The sequence below is a fragment of the Hyla sarda genome, chromosome 2 (genome assembly GCF_029499605.1).
Source record: "Hyla sarda isolate aHylSar1 chromosome 2, aHylSar1.hap1, whole genome shotgun sequence".
NCBI lineage: Eukaryota > Metazoa > Chordata > Amphibia > Anura > Hylidae > Hyla > Hyla sarda.
In genome coordinates this window covers 370,308,480-370,330,827 of record NC_079190.1, presented here as the reverse complement: position 1 = coordinate 370,330,827, position 22,348 = coordinate 370,308,480, and the positions used below count along the sequence as shown (strand labels likewise).

The 22,348-nt window shown below is 44.8% G+C and overlaps 2 long non-coding RNA genes across 3 annotated transcripts in view; one reads left to right on the top strand and one right to left on the bottom strand.

The window, feature by feature from the left end:
- Positions 1-22,348, top strand: part of LOC130356631 (uncharacterized) — a 38,266-nt gene that overhangs the window by 3,241 nt on the left and 12,677 nt on the right. The window lies entirely within an intron of this gene.
- LOC130356632 (uncharacterized) lies at positions 19,043-21,597 on the bottom strand. Of its 2 annotated transcripts, none has more exons than XR_008888952.1 (3): positions 21,529-21,597; positions 20,214-20,354; positions 19,043-19,236 (listed from the first exon to the last, which is right to left on the bottom strand). It is a non-coding gene; the product is annotated as an uncharacterized LOC130356632 (long non-coding RNA). The 2 variants fall into 2 exon arrangements; XR_008888953.1 differs by lacking the exon at positions 19,043-19,236 and adding an exon at positions 19,654-19,702.

Sequence of the window (22,348 nt, the reverse complement as noted above, 5' to 3'; positions counted from 1 at the left end):
TCACAAAAATGTGTATTTCCCATATTAAGTATTAAGGTACCCCATAAGTTGACCTGAAGTGCACTACGGGCGAACTACAATGCTCAGAAGAGAAGGAGTCATATTTAACTTTTTGAGAGCAAATTTTGGTCGGGGGGCATGTCGCATTTAGGAAGCCCCTATGGTGCCAGAACAGCAAAAACTCCCCACATAGCATACCATTTTGGAAACTAGACCCCTTGAGGAACTAGACCCCTTGAGGAATAAAGTGAGTCTTAATACCCCACAGGGGTTTCACAACTTTTGCATATGTAAAAAAAAAAAAAAATTTCACTAAAATGTGTGTTTGCCCCCAAATTCCACATTTTTGCAAGGGTTTATAGCAGAAAATACCCCCCAAAATTTGTAACCCCATTTCTTCTGAATATGGAAATACCCCATGTGTGGACGTCAAGTGCCCTGCGGTCGAACTACAATGCTCAGAAGAGAAGGAGAGCCATTGATTGAAGAGTGAATTTGTTTGGAATGGTAGTCAGGGGCCATGTGCGTTTACAAAGCCCCTCGTGGTGCCAGAACAGTGGACCCCCCCCACATGTGACCCCATTTTGGAAACTACACCCCTCACAGAATTTAATAAGGGGTGCAGTGAGTATTTACACCCCACTGGCATTTGACAGATCTTTGGAACAGTGAGCTGAGCAAATGAAAAATTTAGTTTTTCACGGACCACTGTTCCAAAAATCTGTCAGACACCTGTGGGGTGTAAATGCTCACTGTACCTCTTATTACATTACGTGAGGGGTGTAGTTTCCAAAATGGGGTCACATGTTGGGGGGTCCATTGTTCTGGCACTATGGGGGCTTTGTAAACACATGTGGCCTTCAATTCCGGACACATTTTCTCTTCAAAATCCCAGTGGCGCTCCCTCTCTTCTGAGCATTGTAGTTCGCCCGCCGAGCACTTTACATCCACATTTGGGGTATTTTCTTACTCAGAAGAAATGGGGTTACAAATTTTGGGGGGGTTTCTCCTATTTTCCCTTGTGAAAATTAAAAATTTAGGGTAACACCAGCATTTCTGTGAAAAAAAATTATTTTTTTTATTTTCCCATCCAACTTAAAAAATTTTTTGTCAAACACCTGTGGGGTGTTAAGGCTCACTATACCCCTTGTTACATTCCGTGAGTGGTGTAATTTCCAAAAGGGGGTCACGTGGGTATTTATTTTTTTGCGTTTATGTCAGAACCACTGTAAAATTTAGGCTTCAAATGTACATAGTGCACTCTCACTCTTGAGCCTTGTTGTGCGCCCGCAGATCATTTTGCGCCCACATATGGGGTATTTCCATACTCAGGAGAAATTGCGTTACAAATTTTGGTGGTCTTTTTTTCCTTTTACCTCTTGTGAAAAGAAAAAGTAAAGGGCAACACCAGCTTGTTAGTGTAAAAACATTTTTTTTTACACTAACAGGCTGGTGTAGACCCCAATTTTTCCTTTTCATAAGGGGTAAAAGGAGAAAAAGCCCCCCAAAATGTGTAGTGTAATTTCTCCCGAGTACAGAGATACCCCATATGTGGGCCTAAACTGTTTCCTTGAAATACGACAGGGCTTCGAAGTGAGAGAGCGCATACGCATTTGAGGTCTAAATTAGGGATTGCATAGGGGTGGACATAGGGGTATTCTACGCCAGTGAGTCCCAAACAGGGTGCCTCCAGCTGTTGCTAAACTCCCAGCATGCCTGGACAGCCAGTGGCTGTCCAGATATGCTGGGAGTTGTTGTTTTGCAACAGCTGGAGGCTCCGTTTTGGAAACACTGCCGTACAATACGTTTTTAATTTTTATTGGGGGGACAGTGTAAGGAGGTGTATATGTAGTGTTTTACCCTTTATCATGTGTTAGTGTAGTGTAGTGTAGTGTTTTTAGGGTACATTCACACTGGCGGAGGTTTACAGTGAGTTCCCTGCTAGGAGTTTGCGCTGCGGTAAAAAATTTGCCGCAGCTCATACTTGAAGCAGAAAACTTACTGTAAGCCTGCCCGTGTGAATGTACGCTGTTCACATGGGGGGCCAAACCTCCAGCTGTTTCAAAACTACACCTCCCAGCATGTACTGACAGACCATGCTGGCTGGGAGTTGTACTTTTGCAACAGCTGGAGGCACACTGGTTGGAAAACCTTCAGTTAGGTTCTCTTATCTAACTCAATATTTTCCAACCAGTGTGCCTCCAGCTGTTGCAAAACTACAACTCCCAGCATGTACTTATCACTGAAGGGCATGCTGGGAGATGTAGTTATGCAACAGCTGGAGGGATTACAACTACAACTCCCAGCATGCTGGGATTTGCAGTTTTGCAACATCTGGAGAGCTACAGTATAGAGACCACTGCAAACTGTGGCCCTCCAGATGCTGCAAAACTACAAATCCCAGCATGCCCAGACAGCAAACAGTTGTGTGGGCATGCTAGGAGTTGTAGTTTTGCAAGATCTGGAGGGCTATAGTTCAGAGACTACCATATAGTGGTCTCAAACTGTAGCCCTCCAGCTGTTGCAACACTACAATTCCCAGCATGCCCAAACAGCTGTCTGGGCATGCTGGGAGTTGTAGTTTTGCAACATCTGGAGTGCTACAGTATAGAGACCACTATATAGTCAACTTACCGGCTAGGCAACTTACCGGCTTCCGACGAATCCAGGGAGCCTGCTGCACGACAGCGCCGCCCGCCGATCGTCGCCCGCAGCCTCCGCAGATCGGTAAGTGGACGTCGGCGCCGGTCCTCTGTCATTTCCCCGTTCTGCCCTGCCTATTATGGGTGGGCAGGACGGGGAAAACAAAAGTTAACCCCCTCGCCCCCGATCTGCTATTGGTGGTCGCGTCTAGACCACCAATAGCAGGGATAGGAGGGGTGGCACCCCTGCCACCTCCCTCCTATCTCTTCAGGGGAATTGTGGGTGTCTTAGACACCCGCGATCCCCCTTATATTCCGGGTCACCGGGTCACCATAGACCCGTAATGACCCGGAATCGCTCAAATCGCAAGTGTGAATTCACTTGTGATTTGCGCCGATCGCCGACATGGGGGGATCTGATGACCCCCCTGGGCATTTGCGCGGGGTGACTGCTGATTGATATCAGCAGTCACCCCGGTCTGGTCCCCACCCGGTGCGTGGCAGGGACCGAAATTCCCACGGATGTATGAGTACGTGCCTAATCCTTAAGACCCAGGGTGCAGGGACGTACTCATATGTGCTTTGTCCTTAAGGGGTTAAAATTCATATTAAAATCTGGACCTATTGATTACAGTCCTACAGTATGGGCTTCCATGACGCATAGGAGCCTAACTCATGGGCCATGAGTAAGGCTCCCATGAGTAAGGTCCGAAATGTGACTGTTTGGTCAGGAGCATTTTACACTACGTGGTATGTGGATAAGTTCTTGGCAACCAACCTGACTACTACTGCTACTGTTTATCACCATTCCTTTCTATAACCTTCTAGCATTGTATTTGTCCTCTGCTTCTTGCTTCAACTTAAAGTATTTGCTCCTTTTGAACAATGCTTTTTAATAATTCCTAATGTATTGGTTGGAGGGTCCCTACAGTAGGGCAAAATACAATCACATTTCAGAAAACCCATCAGATTGCAGGGGCGTTTAACAGGATGAGCCCATAATCATTTGCTGTATAAGTCACTAGTTGTATAGGTTTGAACACCGCTTACCACCTCTCGGAATTTCCGATGTGGTCTCTGTGTCCAATTGGGTGGTTCTTTTGAATATCAAATATATATATATAGTATATATATCGTAGCATTCTTCCATATTGTAGCAAAATTATCGTATGGTATAGATCATTCTCAGTGTTATACTATTAGGTATTCCTTTACACCGAATTTAATTTAATTCGCAGTGTGGGGAGGTTTAATCTAAAAACTTCGTTAATACTTCCCTTCTATGTTTGTTGTTCCAGATTTTGCAATCAATCCATTCAGATTTCACTTCCGTCGCTTTCGATTTCATGCTGCTAAGAGAAACCACCTGCGGAGCTCAGAGATCACCTCACTCCTCCTAAATGTACAATGAGAGGGTTTTTAAATATATATATATATATATATATATATATATATATATATATATATATATGCTTTCTGCACAGATGTGTGAATAAACCCACGCTTTATTGATATTTTGGAGTGCCGCTTCTACTTTACATTTGATATTACTTGGGAATTTGTCTGTTCCTGAAGCTGTGCACCTACACGGATCTTGAATCCTTGAGCACGGTGCTCCCCTTCATCTATATTATCTATATATATATATATATATATATATATATATATATATATATATATATATTTGATATTCAAAAGAACCACCCGCTTGGACACAGAGACCACATCCACTCCTGTTTCATCCACTTATTGGCTTTACAATTTGCTTTGTATTGGATTAATGACGTAATGGGTCATGTGACCGCGCTTACATGTATTTTAACTTGCGTGTAATATTGTAATAATATTATTGTAATATAATGCTAGTGAAACGTGTCAGACGCTTTACTCTGTTGTGACCAGTGTCTGAAGATTTTCGAATAAAGCAAAACTTCTTTTAAATGCATCCCGAGTGCTGGACGACCCTTCTTTTTTGCATATAAGTCACTAGTGTCTTATACTTAAAGGGGTACTCTGCTGCTCAGCATTTGGAACAAACTGCCGTCCCGCCCCCTCACATAGACTTGCATTGAGGGGGCGGGGTGTGATGTCATGAGGGGGTGGGGCTATGACATCACGAGCCCCCGGCACCGGCTCCAGCGTTCGGAACAGTTTGTTCCAAACGCTGAGCAGCGGTGTACCCCTTTAAGAACAGGTGACCATCAGCTTGATATCATAAGAGTTGGTAGAAGGGACATGGATTTACACACAGCTCTTCTGCCAGGGTTGCTGGTATGCTGGGATCAGGGGTGGAAGGATACATCTCGGTTTCACATTGGCCATAATAGAAGAATCTGGTGAGTGGCAGTGCTTTCTCCAAAGTAAAGATCATGGGGGAGATTTATCAAAACCTGTGCAAAGGAAAAGTTGCCTAGTTGCCCATAGCAACCAATCAGATTGCTTCTTTCATTTTTCACAGGCCTTCCTAAAAATGAAAGAATCGAGCTGATTGGTTGCTATGGGCAACGGGGCAAGTTTTTCTCTGCACAGGTTTTGATAAATCTCCCCGCATGTCTGTGAGGATAGTGGATTTCTCACTGGTAGTGGACATCAACAAGCACTGGCACTGCTTTCCATCCCAATAATTGTACATGTATGTCCACTCACACATTATAGGATAGCTGCCAATCTGTACGGTGCTGCACATGGAGGCATAGGTGTTTACAGGCAACAAGAATCATGATGAAATAAAATCTTTATTGGGTGAAAACTATAAGCAAAACAGAATAACAATAATTCAAGAAAGATCAAAGCTCAAACAGTTCAATGTAAAATGGAGGGATTATGTGGCTCTGAAATAGAGATGAGCGAACTTTTCAAAAATTTGATTCGGCAGCATGAGTAGACCATATAGTGCTTGAATGGCACAGCGTGGAGGTGTTGGCAGCATGAGGACACCATATAGTGGCTGAATGACACAGTGTGGATGTTACGCCTAGCGCTCCGGGTCCCCGCTCCTCCCCGGAGCGCTCACGGCGTCTTTCTCCCTGCAGCTCCCCGGTCAGCGCTGACCGGGAGCGCTGCTCTGCCATGGCCGTTGGGGATGCGATTCGCACAGCGGGACGCGCCCGCTCGCGAATCGCATCCCAGGTCACTTACCCGTTCCCGTCTCCTGCAGTCATGTGCTGGCGCGCGCGGCTCCGCTCTCTAGGGCGCGCGCGCGCCAGCTCCCTGAGACTTAAAGGGCCAGTGCACCAATGATTGGTGCCTGGCCCAATTAGCTTAATTGGTTCCCACCTGTTCCCTGGCTATATCTAGTCTCCTCCCTTGCACTCCCTTGCCGGATCTTGTTGCCTTAGTGCCAGTGAAAGCGTTCCTTGTGTGTTTAATAGCCTGTGTACCAGTACCTTTGCTATCTCCCCTGACTACGAACCTTGCCGCCTGCCCCCGACCTTCTGCTACGTCCGACCTTGCTACTGCCTACTCCCTTGTACCTCGCCTTTCTTCAGTATCTTCAGCAGCCAGAGAGGTGAGCCGTTGCTAGTGGATACGACCTGGTCACTACCGCCGCAGCAAGACCATCCCGCTTTGCGGCGGGCTCTGGTGAAAACCAGTAGTGGCTTAGAACCGGTCCACTAGCACGGTCCACGCCAATCCCTCTCTGGCACAGAGGATCCACTACCTGCCAGCCGGCATCGTGACAGTAGATCCGGCCATGGATCCCGCTGAAGTTCCTCTGCCAGCTGCCGCCGACCTCCCTACATTGGTCGCCCGACAAGAGCACCAGCTGTCGTACTTGACCACCATGACACAGCAACTCCAGTCGCAGCTACAGCAGCTCCAGTCACAGCAACAGCAGCAACAGTCACAGCTACAGCAAGTTCAGTCTCAGCTACAGCAGCAACAACCATCTCCTCCGCCAGCTCCTGCACCCCTTCCGCAGCGACTGGCCACTCCTAGCCTCCGCCTGTCTTTGCCAGACAAATTTAATGGGGACTCTAAGTTTTGCCGTGGCTTCCTTTCGCAATGTTCTCTGCACTTGGAGATGATGTCGGACCTGTTTCCTACTGAAAGGTCTAAGGTGGCTTTCGTAGTCAGCCTTCTGTCTGGAAAAGCCCTGTCATGGGCCACACCGCTCTGGGACCGCAATGACCCCGTCACTGCCTCTGTTCACTCCTTCTTCTCGGAAATTCGAAGTGTCTTTGAGGAACCTGCCCGAGCCTCTTCTGCTGAGACTGCCCTGTTGAACCTGGTCCAGGGTAATTCCTCCGTTGGCGAGTACGCCATACAATTCCGTACTCTTGCTTCTGAACTATCCTGGAATAATGAGGCTCTCTGCGCGACCTTTAAAAAAGGCCTATCCAGCAACATTAAAGATGTTCTGGCCGCACGAGAGACTCCTGCTAGCCTGCATGAACTCATTCATCTAGCCACTCGCATTGACATGCGTTTTTCTGAGAGGCATCAAGAGCTCCGCCAGGAAAAAGACTTAGATCTCTGGCCACCTCTCCCACAGTCTCCACTGCAATCTGCGCCCAGGCCTCCCGCCGAGGAGGCCATGCAAGTGGATCGGTCTCGCCTGACCCTGGAAGAGAGGAATCGCCGTAAGGAAGAGAATCTTTGTCTGTACTGTGCCAGTACTGAACATTTTCTGGTGGATTGCCCAATCCGTCCTCCACGTCTGGGAAACGCACGCTCGCACTCAGCTCTCGTGGGTGTGGCGTCTCTTGATGCCAAGTCGGCTTCTCCACGTCTCACGGTACCTGTTCGGATTTCCACTTCAGCCAGCTCTCCCCTCTCAGCCGTGGCCTGCCTGGACTCTGGAGCTTCTGGGAATTTTATTCGGGACTCCTTTGTGAATAAATTCCATATTCCGGTGACCCGTCTTGTCAAGCCACTCCGCATTTCCGCGGTCAACGGAGCCAGGTTGGACTGTACCATACGTTTCCGCACGGAGCCCCTTCTTATGAGCATCGGATCTCATCACGAGAGGATTGAACTTTTGGTCCTCCCCAATTGCACCTCGGAGATTCTCCTTGGACTTCCCTGGCTTCAACTTCATTCCCCAACCCTGGATTGGTCCACTGGGGAGATCAAGAGTTGGGGGTCCTCTTGTTCCAAGAACTGTCTAAAACCGGTTCCCAGTAACCCTTGCCGTAACTCTGTGGTTCCTCCTGTATCCGGTCCCCCTAAGGTCATTAAGGACTCTGCCTGCCACAGGAAATGCCCTTCCCCCCCTCCCAGTTCCATCAGGCAAGCTTCTGTGTCCCCTCATGGCCCTCGTCCTGGTGTCACACTGCCCCGTGCCAGGTCTCGCCCTCTGCCCTCTCTCCCCATTCCTACTCCTGCGGTTCTGCCTGCCGTTGAGGAATCCCTCCATCCTTTCCCGGTGTCCTCATCCCAGGGGAGGCAGTTACCCGATAAAGAGAAGGGGAGACCTAAGGGGGGGGGTACTGTTACGCCTAGCGCTCCGGGTCCCCGCTCCTCCCCGGAGCGCTCACGGCGTCTTTCTCCCTGCAGCTCCCCGGTCAGCGCTGACCGGGAGCGCTGCTCTGCCATGGCCGTTGGGGATGCGATTCGCACAGCGGGACGCGCCCGCTCGCGAATCGCATCCCAGGTCACTTACCCGTTCCCGTCTCCTGCAGTCATGTGCTGGCGCGCGCGGCTCCGCTCTCTAGGGCGCGCGCGCGCCAGCTCCCTGAGACTTAAAGGGCCAGTGCACCAATGATTGGTGCCTGGCCCAATTAGCTTAATTGGTTCCCACCTGTTCCCTGGCTATATCTAGTCTCCTCCCTTGCACTCCCTTGCCGGATCTTGTTGCCTTAGTGCCAGTGAAAGCGTTCCTTGTGTGTTTAATAGCCTGTGTACCAGTACCTTTGCTATCTCCCCTGACTACGAACCTTGCCGCCTGCCCCCGACCTTCTGCTACGTCCGACCTTGCTACTGCCTACTCCCTTGTACCTCGCCTTTCTTCAGTATCTTCAGCAGCCAGAGAGGTGAGCCGTTGCTAGTGGATACGACCTGGTCACTACCGCCGCAGCAAGACCATCCCGCTTTGCGGCGGGCTCTGGTGAAAACCAGTAGTGGCTTAGAACCGGTCCACTAGCACGGTCCACGCCAATCCCTCTCTGGCACAGAGGATCCACTACCTGCCAGCCGGCATCGTGACAGTGGACATGTTGGCAGCATGAGGAGACCATATAGTGGCTGAATGACACAGCGTGGAGGTGTTGGCAGCATGAGGTGACCATATAGTGGCTGCATGGCACAGCATGGAGGCGTTGGCAGCATGATGAGACCATATAGTGAATGAATGGCACAGCCAGCAGCAGAGGTGCCAGCAGCATGAGTAGGCACTAGGCCTTCACAATCCCTAAGATTAAAAGATGTATTAAGAAATTTAAACCGAAGATTTTGGATAGCGGGTGCTACCTATGAGAAAATTTGAATTTCCCAGATCCAGGCCCCACAGAGGCATCAGTAAACCATATATTGCCTGAATGACACAGCCTAGAGTTGGCTGATGCACGAGTTCACACCAGGGCTTCACAATCCCCCCAAAAAACACCACAATTTTAGAATTTTTTTTAAAAGATTTTGGATAGCGGGTGCTACCTATGGGAAAATTTTAAATTCCCAGACCCAGGCCCAGCATCGCCATCATTTTTTGATTTGAAATTTAAAACAAACTTCCAGTGTCCCGGACCCCAGCGTGTGGGTACAAAGGACCAAATCCAACAAGCCCCCACAGGACTCATGTGGCCGTGAGATGTAAGCGCAGCGTCTCCATTGCCCTGACCGGCCATTGTTTCCAAGACTTCTCGCCAAGGCAAACCATGTGAAGAACAACGTGACACCGCCGTGACCTGCACACATGATATGCTGAAGGGCCACTGAGACTTGTCCGGGCAGTGGAGGCTTAAGACACAGTGGAGGATGTGGAGGCGGAGTAGCACATTGTCGCAGGACCAACAGGCTGACAGAGTGTAGCAGGAAGCAGCATTGAGTACACACCAGGGCTTCAGAATCCCAAAGAAAAAAACAACCATTTTAAAAATGTTTTTAAGAATATTTAGGACAGCAGGTGTTACCTATATATTGCCTGAATGACACAGCCTGGAGTTGGCTGATGCATGAGGTAATTGGATGTACCTATGCGGTATGCAATGATAAGGGCAGTAATATGCGCAACTATATGCAGAAAAAACTATGCTTTTTTTTTTTTTTTTTAAACACCAGCCAGTGAATACTATTGTTTGGACTTTGACAATATGGAGCACCTTGACAGATTAACAGGTACTAAATGGTATAATACTTGGATGTACCTATGCGGTATGCATTGATGAGGGCAGTAATATGCGCAACTATACGCAGAAAAAACTCTGTTTTATTTTTTTTTAAACACTAGCCGGTGAATACTATTGTTTGGACTTTGACAGTATGGAGCACCTTGACAAATTAACAGGTAAAAAATGGTACAATACTTGGATGTACCTATGCGGTATGCACTGATGAGGGCAGTAATATGCGCAACTATACGCAGAAAAAATAAGTATTTTTTATAAAACACCAGCAGGTGAATACTATTGTTTGGTCTTTGACAGTTTGGAGCACCTTGACAGATTAACAGGTACTAAATGGTACAATACTTGGATGTACCTATGCAGTATGCACTGATGAGGGCAATAATATGCGCAACTATACGCAGGAAAAAATAAGTATTTTTTTTTAAAACACCAGCAGGTGATTTCTTTTGCCAGGAGTAAGGACTTTCCCTGTGTGTTCTGCACGTATGAGGGCAGACAAATGCGCTACAATCCGCTGAAAAAGAACGTATTTGTGAACAGCAGCAGGACCCAACAGTGCAGCACCACAATAAAAAAATACAGGGATTAAACCCTAAATTGCACTCTGTCACACAATTCTGAGCAGCAGATGATTTGTGGAGCAAAAAAAATTACTGAATTGCGCTGAAAAAATGAGGTGGTAAGATAGTTGATAAAGTTCAGGCAGCTTGGAGATCTTTATGATGCAGCTGACAGCTATCTGCCCCTCTCTGCTGCAATGCTCAATAACGTGAATAGGAGGTTTAGCAATCAATGACCCTTCTCAGTGTAACAGCACAGCACTCTGCACTCCTGTCTTTCCCCAATGCTGATGTGACTAGCAGTTGCAGTGTAACACTGTGGTATCAGCTAATCACACACACGCAGTCCCGTCCTCTCCATCTGAGTGCATAGATGAAATGAAGAGAGGCAAGATGGCCGCCGATTATATAGGGGCTGTGACATCACAGGGGTCAGTGAACACTGATAGGCTGCATCTCACATGTGGTTAAGGGTCAGCCCGCCTACCTTCATTCCCACCGCTGTTTCCCGCCCTCCCATAATCCCCTGCTCCATGTACTCACATGTGGATCCACCATCTTAGGTCTCCAATAGCCTGGAACGCTGTAAAATTAAGTTTAATGAAGCGATTTGCGCGATCGAATCGCGGCTATATTTGCATTCGTTGCAAAGCGAATTTTTCATGAAATTCGTAACAAATTTAGGTTCGTCAACTTCGATTCGCTCATCTCTACTCTGCAGGATAACATTCTGTAAGATCTTCCTAATAATGCTTTCTTACCTTTTCATCACTTGTTTTTCCTTTTTTTGTGACCAAAACCCCACAATATTGATGTTTGGTATTCTTTTTTATGTTCATGTCATTCGCTTTGCAGCTTCATTAACATCATATATTAATAGTTCTGACATTTCCGCACGTGGTGATAACAAATATGTTTATGGAGGGTTTTTTTGTTAACCATTTTTTTTATTTGAAAAATAAGGAAAAGGAGGTGATTTAAATTTTAGGACCAGTATTTGATTGCTTATTTAACTCAATGCATTACTAATGCAATGTATGGAATTATCTGCTAGTACAACCTAGTTTTGCCACAACAGGCTCCAAGGTCCTTAGAAGGCCCAAAGCTGCCATCACAATGGATCGGTTCCCTGTAATTTTGTCCAATAGGAACAATCAGACCCCTGAACCACCAATAATACTCAGCTCTGTTTTGTAAATGCTACTATTAGTTTTGAAAGTGTCATTTAAACAGTTAAAGGGGTGCTCCGCTCCTAACACATCTTATCCCTTATCCAAAGAATAGAGGATAAGATGTCTGATCGCGGGGATCCTGCCGCAGGGGACCCCTGCAATCTCTCATGCAGCACCCACCTTTTTGAGCGGCACGCAGTGCTGGAGGCTCCGAGTCTGAAGCTTCACGACCACGGGACCAGAGTATCGTGACGTCATGACTCTGTCCCCATTCTCATAGACTTGCATTGAGGGGGCGGGGAGTGACATCACGATACTCCCCTTCCCGCCCCATCCCATAGACTTGCATTGAGGGGGTGGGTCGTGACGTCAGGATACTCCAGCCCCCTGGTCATGAGGCTTCAGACTCGGAACCTCCAGGGCTGCATGTAGCTCACAAAGATGGGTGCTGCATGAGAGATTGCGGGAATCCCCAGTGGCAGGACCCCCGTGATCAGACATCTCATCCCTTATCCTTATAGTGTTAGTGGACCAGTTCACTCACACAATATAAACCAGCATTCCTGATCTGCAAATGGCCAGCTTTACGCAATGGAGATGGGATCCGGCATACCCAGCATCCCTGCCCTAATTCCTTCATCACCGATATACCTTTCCACCTTCCATTGTGCAAAGATGGCCATTTCCAAATTAGCAATGCTAGCTAATAAATCTCCGGAACCAGACTTCAGATCCAGATAAGGGATACCTCAGTGTAATCCGGTTCACCCACACTGTTACCCTATGTATTGGGTTTAGTGCATTTGAACCCGCAGTGAGTAGCGGCAGCCCTCAGCTATTGAAAGCAGCCTGGAGCCGCATGGAGTTGGTTCTCGTCCGGTGTCTTTAACAGTTTAATGTGAATATTTGAATGGATTTGTGAAAATAAGCAAATTACGCAGAGTTTTGAAATTTTTCATTTCTTTATTTTTTTTATACTTCCTGAACATACACATGACATTGTATTGATTGATATTGGTGACAGTATTTGCATAAGATAAGGAACCTTTAGTTGAATTGTTAAGCCAGTTGACCAGGAATTTCAAAATTTATGTTGACATACAGACATAAGGAAACTGTACTCGTAAAATATTACATGAATTTCCTGTAGAAAGAAAACAGTTGGCTGACTCTGTACACTGTCAAAATCCAGCATCATGTTCTGAAGATTTAAGATACATATAGCAATAAATACAATATATGTAAATCTATAACACAAAAAAGGGAAAGGAAAACATAGAAGACAATTTTTCCCCGATAATTGGAACTAATACACTTTTATGGTGATGGTTTTTTTCCCCCCAAGTTTTCCATTTTAGTATCTATATTTTAATCCCTTAAGGACTCAAGGTTTTTCCGTTTTTGCACTTTAAGTTTTCCACCTACAGATCCATATGTGGGTTGTTTTATGTGCTCCCAACTTTACTTTGTAATGACATCAGTCATTTTACCCAAAAATCTACGGAGAAAAATTTTGTGGCACAAAATTGAAAAAAAAAAACATGACACTTTTTGGGGGCTTCTGTTTCTACGCAGTGCACTTTTTGGTAAAAAAAATTACCTTATATTTATTCTGTAGGTCCTTATGAAAAAAATGATACACACCCAATTTATATAGGTTTGATTTTGTTTTACTATTGTTAAAAAATTATAACTTTTTGCACAAATATTAGTACGTTTAAAAATGTCCTCTTCTGTCCCCAATGCCTTTTTTATTTTTCCGCATACGGGGCGGTATGAGGGCTCCTTTTTTGCGCCGTGATCTGAAGTTTTTATCGGTACAATTTTTGTTTGAATGGACTTTTTCATCTCTTTTTCTAAATTTTTTTTTAGAGTATACAAAGTGACCAAATGATACACAATTTTGGACTTTGGAATTTTATTTTTTACGTGTACACCATTGAGCATGCAGTTTAATTAACATTATATTTTTATAGTTCGGACATTTACACACGCGGCGATACCACATATGTTCATATTTATTTTTGTTTACATATATATATTTTTTTTATGGGAAAAGGGGGGTGACTCAAACTTTTCATAGGGAAGGAGTTAAATCAAATTTGTTAAAACATTTTTTTACACATTCATAGCTCCCATAGGGGACTATAACTTGCAATATTCTGATTGCATATACTGTTTAATTCTATGCCATAGCATAGCATTAATCAGTGTTCTCTGCGCTCACCTGCTCCAGCCTGGATCTCAGGCATGGAGCAATAGAGCGATAATCAGAGAGCGAGAAGGAAGGTAGGGACCCTCCTCCCAGCCTCTCAGCTGATCTGGACACCGCGGTTTTACCGCTGTGGTCCAGATCAGCTTCGCGGAGCTGCCGGGATGCATTTTTTTCTTTCATTTTAGTCACGGCGATCAACTTTGATTGCCGTGTCTAAGGGGTTAATACCAAACATCACCGCGATCGGTGATGTGATAGCCACCGGGACTGACCCGCTATGACGCGGGGTCAGCTCGTGACCCCACGTCATAGCAGCGGAGCAGACATAGGGTGTACAGGTATGCACTGCGTCCTTAAGAGGTTAAAATATTTGTGAAATTCTGCTGTTCATGTATGTTTGAGATTTATCATTTTCTGACATTTAATACAAATTGCGTATTAAAGGAAGTGTGAGTCCAATGAGGGGTCACTTACTTAAATATATACAGTAGGTCCTGAGATATATCCCCCAAAATATCCTTTGCTAATTTCAGTGAATGGCACGCAGGGGAGGAAGTTCGCCAGCTCAATTTACTTATTCATTATCTGTGAGTTCACTTCACTAGGATGTGGAGTCACAGACAATGGAAAAAAAAACTGACGTGTGAAAAGCCAGGCTTAGTAAATCCTACCCAATGTGTCTTCTTCCTCGTTCACAGATAAACATTTACAGTAAGACATTAACTAAAAGTGCAGCTTCCTCAAGATGAAGATATACTATATGTGATGGGATAAAGCACATCTATACTATATATGATAGGATAATTGGGATGGGGGGGGGGGGGGGGGTCTGCTGTGTGGTATGCCCATGACTGCGTTCTCAGATAGGTGAGATATGGAATGTAAGATAGGGAAATTCTGAGGTTTCCAGAACCTCCATCATTTTTCTCAGAAGAAGGGCCTTATTCTTCACTGTAAATGGAGAGATTTTCTATTTAAATGGATTAACAGATAAAGTATAACATACAACATATATTTGCAACTTTATAAATAATATAGGTGTAAGCTTACAGCGGGTAACCAAAAGTGGTCATACCAAACACAGTACATGGTTTATTACATAAAGTAATAACTATACTCTGCAGTCATTAGAGTTCAGCAATTCTGTCCACAAGTTCCCTTTTTTTCCTTTTTATAGAAATCATGGCTTATAAAATCATGGCTTTGTCCAAGCTGAAGCACAGGCGAGAGTGGGCTAGCACTTCTCTGTGCTCTCTCCTGTCTGATAGTACTCTCCTGTGCTCTCTCCTGTCTAAAAGGACTCCTCTGTGCTCTCTCCTGTCTGATAGTACTCCTCTGTGCTCTCTCCTGTCTGATAGAACTCCTCTGTGCTCTCTCTTGTCTGATAGGACTCCTCTGTGCTCTCTCTTGTCTGATAGGACTCCTCTGTGCTCTCTCTTGTGTGATAGGACTCCTCTGTGCTCTCTCCTGTCTGATAGCACTCCTCTGTGCTCTCTTCTGTCTGATAGTACTTCTGTGTCTGATAAGACAAGAGAGAGCACTGAGGAGTACTATCAGACAGGAGAGAGCACAGAGGAGTGCTATCAGACAGGAGAGAGCACAGAGGAGTGCTATCAGACAGGAGAGAGCACAGAGGAGTACTATCAGACAGGAGTGAGCACAGAGGAGTACTATCAGAAGGGAGAGAGCACAGAGGAGTACTATCAGACAGGAGAGAGCACAGAGGAGTGCTATCAGAAGGGAGAGAGCACAGATGAGTGCTATCAGCCAGGAGAGAGCACAGAGGAGTACTATCAGACAGGAGTGAGCACAGAGGAGTACTATCAGAAGGGAGAGAGCACCGAGGAGTACTATCAAACAGGAGAGAGCACAGAGGAGTACTATAAGACAGGAGAGAGCATAAAGGAGTACTATCAGACAGGATTAACAGATACAGTATAACATACAACATATATTTACAACTATATAAATAACATAGGTGTAAGCTTACAGCAGGTAACCAAAAGCTGTCATACCAAGTACAGTACATGGTTCATTACATAGAGTAACAACTGTACTCTGCAATCATTAGAGTTCTAAAATTCTGTCCACAAGTTCCCTTTATTTTCTTTTTTATAGAATCATGGCTTATAAAATCATGGCTTTGTCCAAGCTGAAGCTCAGGCGAGGGTGGGCTAGCACTTCTCTGTGCTCTCTCCTGTCTGATAGTACTCTTCTGTGCTCTCTCCTCTCTGATAGGACTCCTCTGTGCTCTCTCCTCTCTGATAGGACTCCTCTGTGCTCTCTACTGTTTGATAGGACTATTCTGTGCTCACTCCTGTCTGATATTACTCCTCTGTGCTCTCTCCTGTCTGATAGTACTCCTCTGTGCTCTCTCCTGTTTGATAGCACTCCTCTGTGCTCTCTCCTGTCTGATAGTACTCTTCTGTGATCTCTCCTGTCTGATAAGACTCCTCTGTGCTCTCTCCTGTCTGATAGTACTCCTCTGTGCTCTCTCTGGTCTGATACCACTCCTCTGTGCTCTCTCCTGCCTGATAGTACTCCTCTGTGCTCTCTCCTGTTTGATAGTACTCCTCTGTGCTCTCTCCCTTCTGATAGTACTCCTCTGTGCTCACTCCTGTCTGATAGTACTCCTCTGTGCTCTATCCTTTCTGATAGTACTCCTCTGTGCTCTCTCCTGTCTGATAGCACTCCTCTGTGCTCTCTCCTGTCTGATAGTACTCCTCTGTGCTCTCTCCTGTCTGATAGTACTCCTCAGTGCTCTCTCTTGTCTTATCAGGCACAGAAGTACTATCAGACAGGAGAGAGCACAGAGGAGTGCTATCAGACAGGAGAGAGCACAGAGGAGTACTATCAGACAGGAGAGAGCACAGAGGAGTGCTATCAGACAGGAAAGAGCACAGAGGAGTACTATCAGACAGGAGAGAGCACAGAGGAGTCATATCACACAAGAGAGAGCACAGAGGAGTCCTATCAGACAGGAGAGAGCACAGAGGAGTACTATAAGACAGGAGAGAGCACAGAGGAGTACTATCAGACAGGAGAGAGCACAGAGGAGTCCTATCACACAAGAGAGAGCACAGAGAAGTGCTAGCCCACCCTCACTGACTGGACTTTGTCCATGCCTGTGCTTCAGCTTGGACAAAGCCATGATTTTATAAGCCATGATTTCTATAAAAAGAAAATAACATTTTCTCATTTAGTATATTAGAAAGGTTAATATTTTGCCAAGATGTACAACAAAAGTTTTTGTATCTGACAGTGCCCATTTAAGTAGAAATGAAAGTGTTGGCCCTTTAAAAAGTGATGAGGAAGAAATTATAGACGGGGAACAGGAAAAAGCAAATATATCAAATACAGTCTTCTCCACTGTATTCACAGGTGAAAATGAAATGCCAGGTGAAATACAGCAAGATAAGGTAAACTCCCCAGTACAGGTCACCTGTCTAACCCAGGAAGAAGTACAGTGCCACCTACAAAAAATCTAAATAGACAAATTACCAGGTCCAGATGGCATTCACCCCAGTGTTCTAAGGGAGTTAAGTAAAGTAATAGACAGACCCATATTTCTAATATTCAAGGACTCTATAGTTACAGGGAAGGTTCCCCAGGACTGGCGCATAGCAAATGTGGTGCCAGTATTTAAAAAGGGGTTAAAAAGTGACCCCAGAAATTACAGGCCTGTTAGTTTAACCTCAGTATTATGTAAATTGTTTGAGGGGTTTCTAAGAGATGCTTTTTTGGAGTATCTTGATCAAAATAATTGTGTGACTCGAAATCAACATGAGTTTATGAGGGATCGGTCCTGTCAAACTTACCTGATCAGCTTTTATGAGGAGGTGAGCTCCAGACTGTACCAGGGGGAATCGCTGGATGTCGTATATCTTGATTTTTTCAAAGCATTTGATACAGTGCCACATAAAAGATTGGTACATGAAATGAGAAAGATTGGGCTGGGGGAGATTGTGTGTAAGTGGGTAAGTAACTGGCTCAGTGATAGGAAACAGAGGGAGGATATTAATGGTACTTATTCTGGTTGGGTGACTGTTACTAGTGGGGTACCACAGGGGTCAGTTTTGTGTCCTATTCTATTTAATACTGCATATTTATTAATGACCTTGTCAAGGGATTGTATAGTGAAGTAGCAATCTTTGCAGATGATACTAAACTATGTAAAGTGGTTAACACAATAGAGGGCAGTACACTGTTACAAATGGATCTGGATAGGTTGGAGGTTGGGACTGGGAAGTGGCAGACAATGTTTAACACTGATAAATGTAAGGTTATGCACATGGGGAGGAAAAATCCAGGCTGGGATTATGTATTAAATGGGAGCACACTTGGGATGACTGAAATGGAAAAAGACAGGAGTCTTAGTTAACAGTAAATTTAGCAGTAGCGACCAGTGCCGGGCAGCTGCTGCCAAGGCAAATAAAATCATGGGGTGCATCAATAGGGGCATAGAGGCCCGTGATAATTCTACCACTGTACAAGGCACTAGTCAGACCACTCATGGAATACTGTGTACAATACTGGGCACCAGTGTACAAGAAAGATATAGTGGAGCTGGAGAGGGTTCAAAGACGGGCAACCAAAGTAATACAGGGAATGGGAAGACTACAGTACCCAGAAAGATTATCAGAATTAGGGTTCTTTAGTTAAGAAAAAGAAGGCTTGGGGGCGACCTAATAACTATGTATAAATATATCAGGGGGCAGTACAGAGATCTCTCCCACAAGTGGGCATACTCTACGTTTAGAGGAAAGAAGGTTTCTACACCCGCACAGACGGGGGTTCTTTACTGTGAGAGCAGTGAGACTGTGGAACTCTCTTCTGGAGGAGGTGGTCATGGTGAACTCGGTAAAAGAGTTCAAAAGGGGCCTGGATTCATTTCTGGAGAGGAATAACATTACAGGTTATGGATATTAGATTTATAGGGACAGAATGTTGATCCAGGGATTTATTCTGACTGCCATATTTGGAGTCGGGAAGGAATTTTTACTTCTTGTATGAGGGTTTTTTGCCTTCCTCTGGAACAACTCAATAGGGATATAGGTTGAAATTGATGGACTCTGGTCTTTGACTGCTGAGACCCTTCCAGCTCCTAATGTACCCAACCAGGCCCCTCCCCCCTGAAATAAAGAGGCAGGACACCAGTTTACACGTTTAAGTGGGTAGGGGTCTGTCACAGGTTTTATTTTAAATTAGCATATCAAACCAGCCTTAAAGGCACACAAATTCTTTGTCAAAATCCATGCGGTACTGCCCAACCGACTCCGATGGGCAGGTCATCCACCAGACTCACCACATCTTTGCCTACTCTAAGCGTCCGCTTTGACTTCAGAATCCATACACCAACAACTGTAAATAAAAGAAAATACATAAAACACCACACGTTATACAACAAGGGAGGCAAGGCGGCACAACCTAAGGGACCCAAGAGGGGTGACTGCAGGGAAAAGGCGCTAGATCTGCTATAAGGTACCTGGGAAGGGGCTAATAGCCCAGAAAAATAAGCCTAAAGGGGTTGGACAGGTTCCCCTAACAACCCACCCCCTCCCAGGGAAACGAACAGAAAAGAGGGGGGTGGTAGGAGAAAAACATTGGAGAGGGGGCTAACTTAAGGGGAACCTTCACACCCGGCTCACCAGTTAGGGGGCAGGCTAGTTAAGCACAGCCTGCCCCTCCATTTCAACCTTATAAACTATGTAACTATATAGTAATACTTTTAGTGGTTTATACAAAAGCAAACATGTACAAATAGCTACTTGAACTTTCATTTCAGGTTCAGCTTCTACCAGCTTGAGTTCAGTTGTCACCTTTACACCTGATTTAAAAGAAAAAGTAAAATAGTTCATCATTTGCATAGTCCATGGGGCTGGCCTATCCTACCAAGTGGGATCATGTACTAGCAGCCTACAAAGGTGACAATACTGAACCTTGCTATATACTATATAAGAGTGGCATTGGTTTTCACAATGGGTTTCCAGACATAGACACACTTGCTGTGATTTCACAGATTAAACTATTTTCTGCCCCAATACCAAGAATGGAATGAGAATAATGGAGAAGATACGTAAGTAACCTAGGGTACATTCCTCTTAGCAGTATGAGCCATGTGTACAGTACAATTATGTTTATTAGCGCAATAAAACTATTGTAAAACAGTTTCTGTGATATCCAGCTGCTGTCTTTTTACAAGAGGGGATCCATCCTGATTACTGTTGACAGGTCAGGCAAAGCAGCTGCTATAAGGAAGAGCAGTGACAGGGACATATTTCCACTATTAACCCCTTAAGGACACAGACCATTTTGGCCTTGAGGGCACAGCAAGTTACCTTTATAGCATTTTAGTTTTTTCCTCCTCGCCTTTTGAGAGGCATAACTCTTATTTCTCCATCAACAGGACCATATGAGGGCTTGCTTTTTGTGGAACCAATTGTGCTTTGTAATAACACTTTTCATTTTACCATAAACAACTGCAAAACAAAAAAAAAATAATAATTTGCGAGCTAAGTGCCTCACTATTTCACAGTTTCACATTTCACCATAGCTGTATAGCTCTCCATGTTTTAACTGCATATTCATGTTTCACCTATATCCTTGTGCTGGCAGTGTGCTGCTGCATTCTTCTGTTGCTGTATATCTAGCCTAGTAGCGTGCACCTGTAGGCCAGGTCCATATAATAGTTTGGTATCAACTAAAGTACTGGCTGACTTATTCTTTGTCTGTATTGCACATACGGGGGAGTGGCTATCTCCATGTTGGCCGTGCACCCCACCCACCTCTATCAAGTGTGTATATAAGGTGTCTTGGATGTTCCAGACCCTGCAATGCTTACTGAACTGTTCACACAGAGGCATATTCACAGTGTAGGGTCCGTCCCAATGAGGCCACCTTATCGCGGTTGGACGGTCCAAGCTATTTGACCGCCGGCGGAGACAAATTTGCGAACTAAGTGCCTCACTATTTCATAGTTTCACATTTGCATCTATTACACCATAGCTGTATAGCTCTCCATGTTTTAACTGCATATTCATGTTTCACCTATATCCTTGTGCTGGCAGTGTGCTGCTGCATTCTTCTGTTGATACATATATATATATATATATATATATACATATATATATATATATATATATATATATATATATATTTTTTTTTTTTTTTTTTTTGTTAAATATATATATATTTTTTTGTTATATATATATATATATATATATTTTTTTTATATATATATATATATTATTTGTATGGGGAAATAAAAAAAATGGCTATTTTAAAAGGTTTTATTTTTACGGTAAAAATAGCTTTTCCTCGGGGCTCAAAATATGCTGGAGTCTGCAACATTGCATACATACCTGTAAAAAAAAACTTAAACTTAGCAAAGCAGTCAGAGGTGTGCCATGAACCGCGTCTGAGGGCACGCCTATAGAGGGCATACCCTATAATAAAAGAATAAAATAAGGGAGGGTTGGGAGGGTTCCGCAAAACATTACGTACGTCCCGTCTGTATGGAGCAGGGGCCTTATACACTCACGCAGCTCCCATGATTCCTATATGCCCCACCTACAGGCTCAGGGGGCCCTAATGGGCTTAATACTTGCGCTCAGGGCTCCAAACGAGCTGGAGTCTGCAACGTTGCATACATACCTGTAAGAAAACCTTAAACTTAGCAAAGCAGTCAGAGGTGTGCCATGAACCGTGTCCGAGGGAACGCCTATAGAGGGCAAAAGTCAACTTAGTAGGATGAATGACAGTATTCATAACTAATATAAACAAACCACACACTTGACATCAAGCATCACATACAGTATACTAGACTCTACCTTGTGTGACAGAAAGAGTTGCATCTGCTTACTAGCAAACTTGAGGCGGAACCTGTACCTGAGAAGCTGTGGTAGTATCGCCCACTCTGAGAGAACAACCGGACACTGAAAAGAGGAACAAGCTGACATACTAACTGATACACTACCTGTTACAGCACTACAAGGGACACTGACAGATGCTTGCCAGGCATGACATAGTTCTTCCCCAAGTCCCTGTTATTTAAAAGGCAAAATAAACTGTCAAGTAAATGCAAAGCAAGAACCTTACTACATCATTGTTTTTCTTGTGAAATTCCCATTAAGTTTGATGTGTCACATGACCCTCTTCCTATTGAAAAAACAAAAGTTGGATTCAAAATGGCTGACTTCCAAATGTCCGACATGGTCAACACCCATCTTGAAAAGTTTCACCAACCATTCCCATTTTATTAAGGTGTATCCATATAAATGGCCCACCCTGTACATTACAGCTAGCATACAACACTATCTTTAGCAGGCATCCAACATTTCTTAGCCCTGGCTAAACTCAACAGAGTGTCCATATTTTCATCGCATGTTGTCAAAGCAGCGTTGAAAGGGGTCCAGAAGGGCCAGGTCCCCAAGCTTCCCAGCCGACAGTCGTTGGCAGGGGATTTATTCAGGCA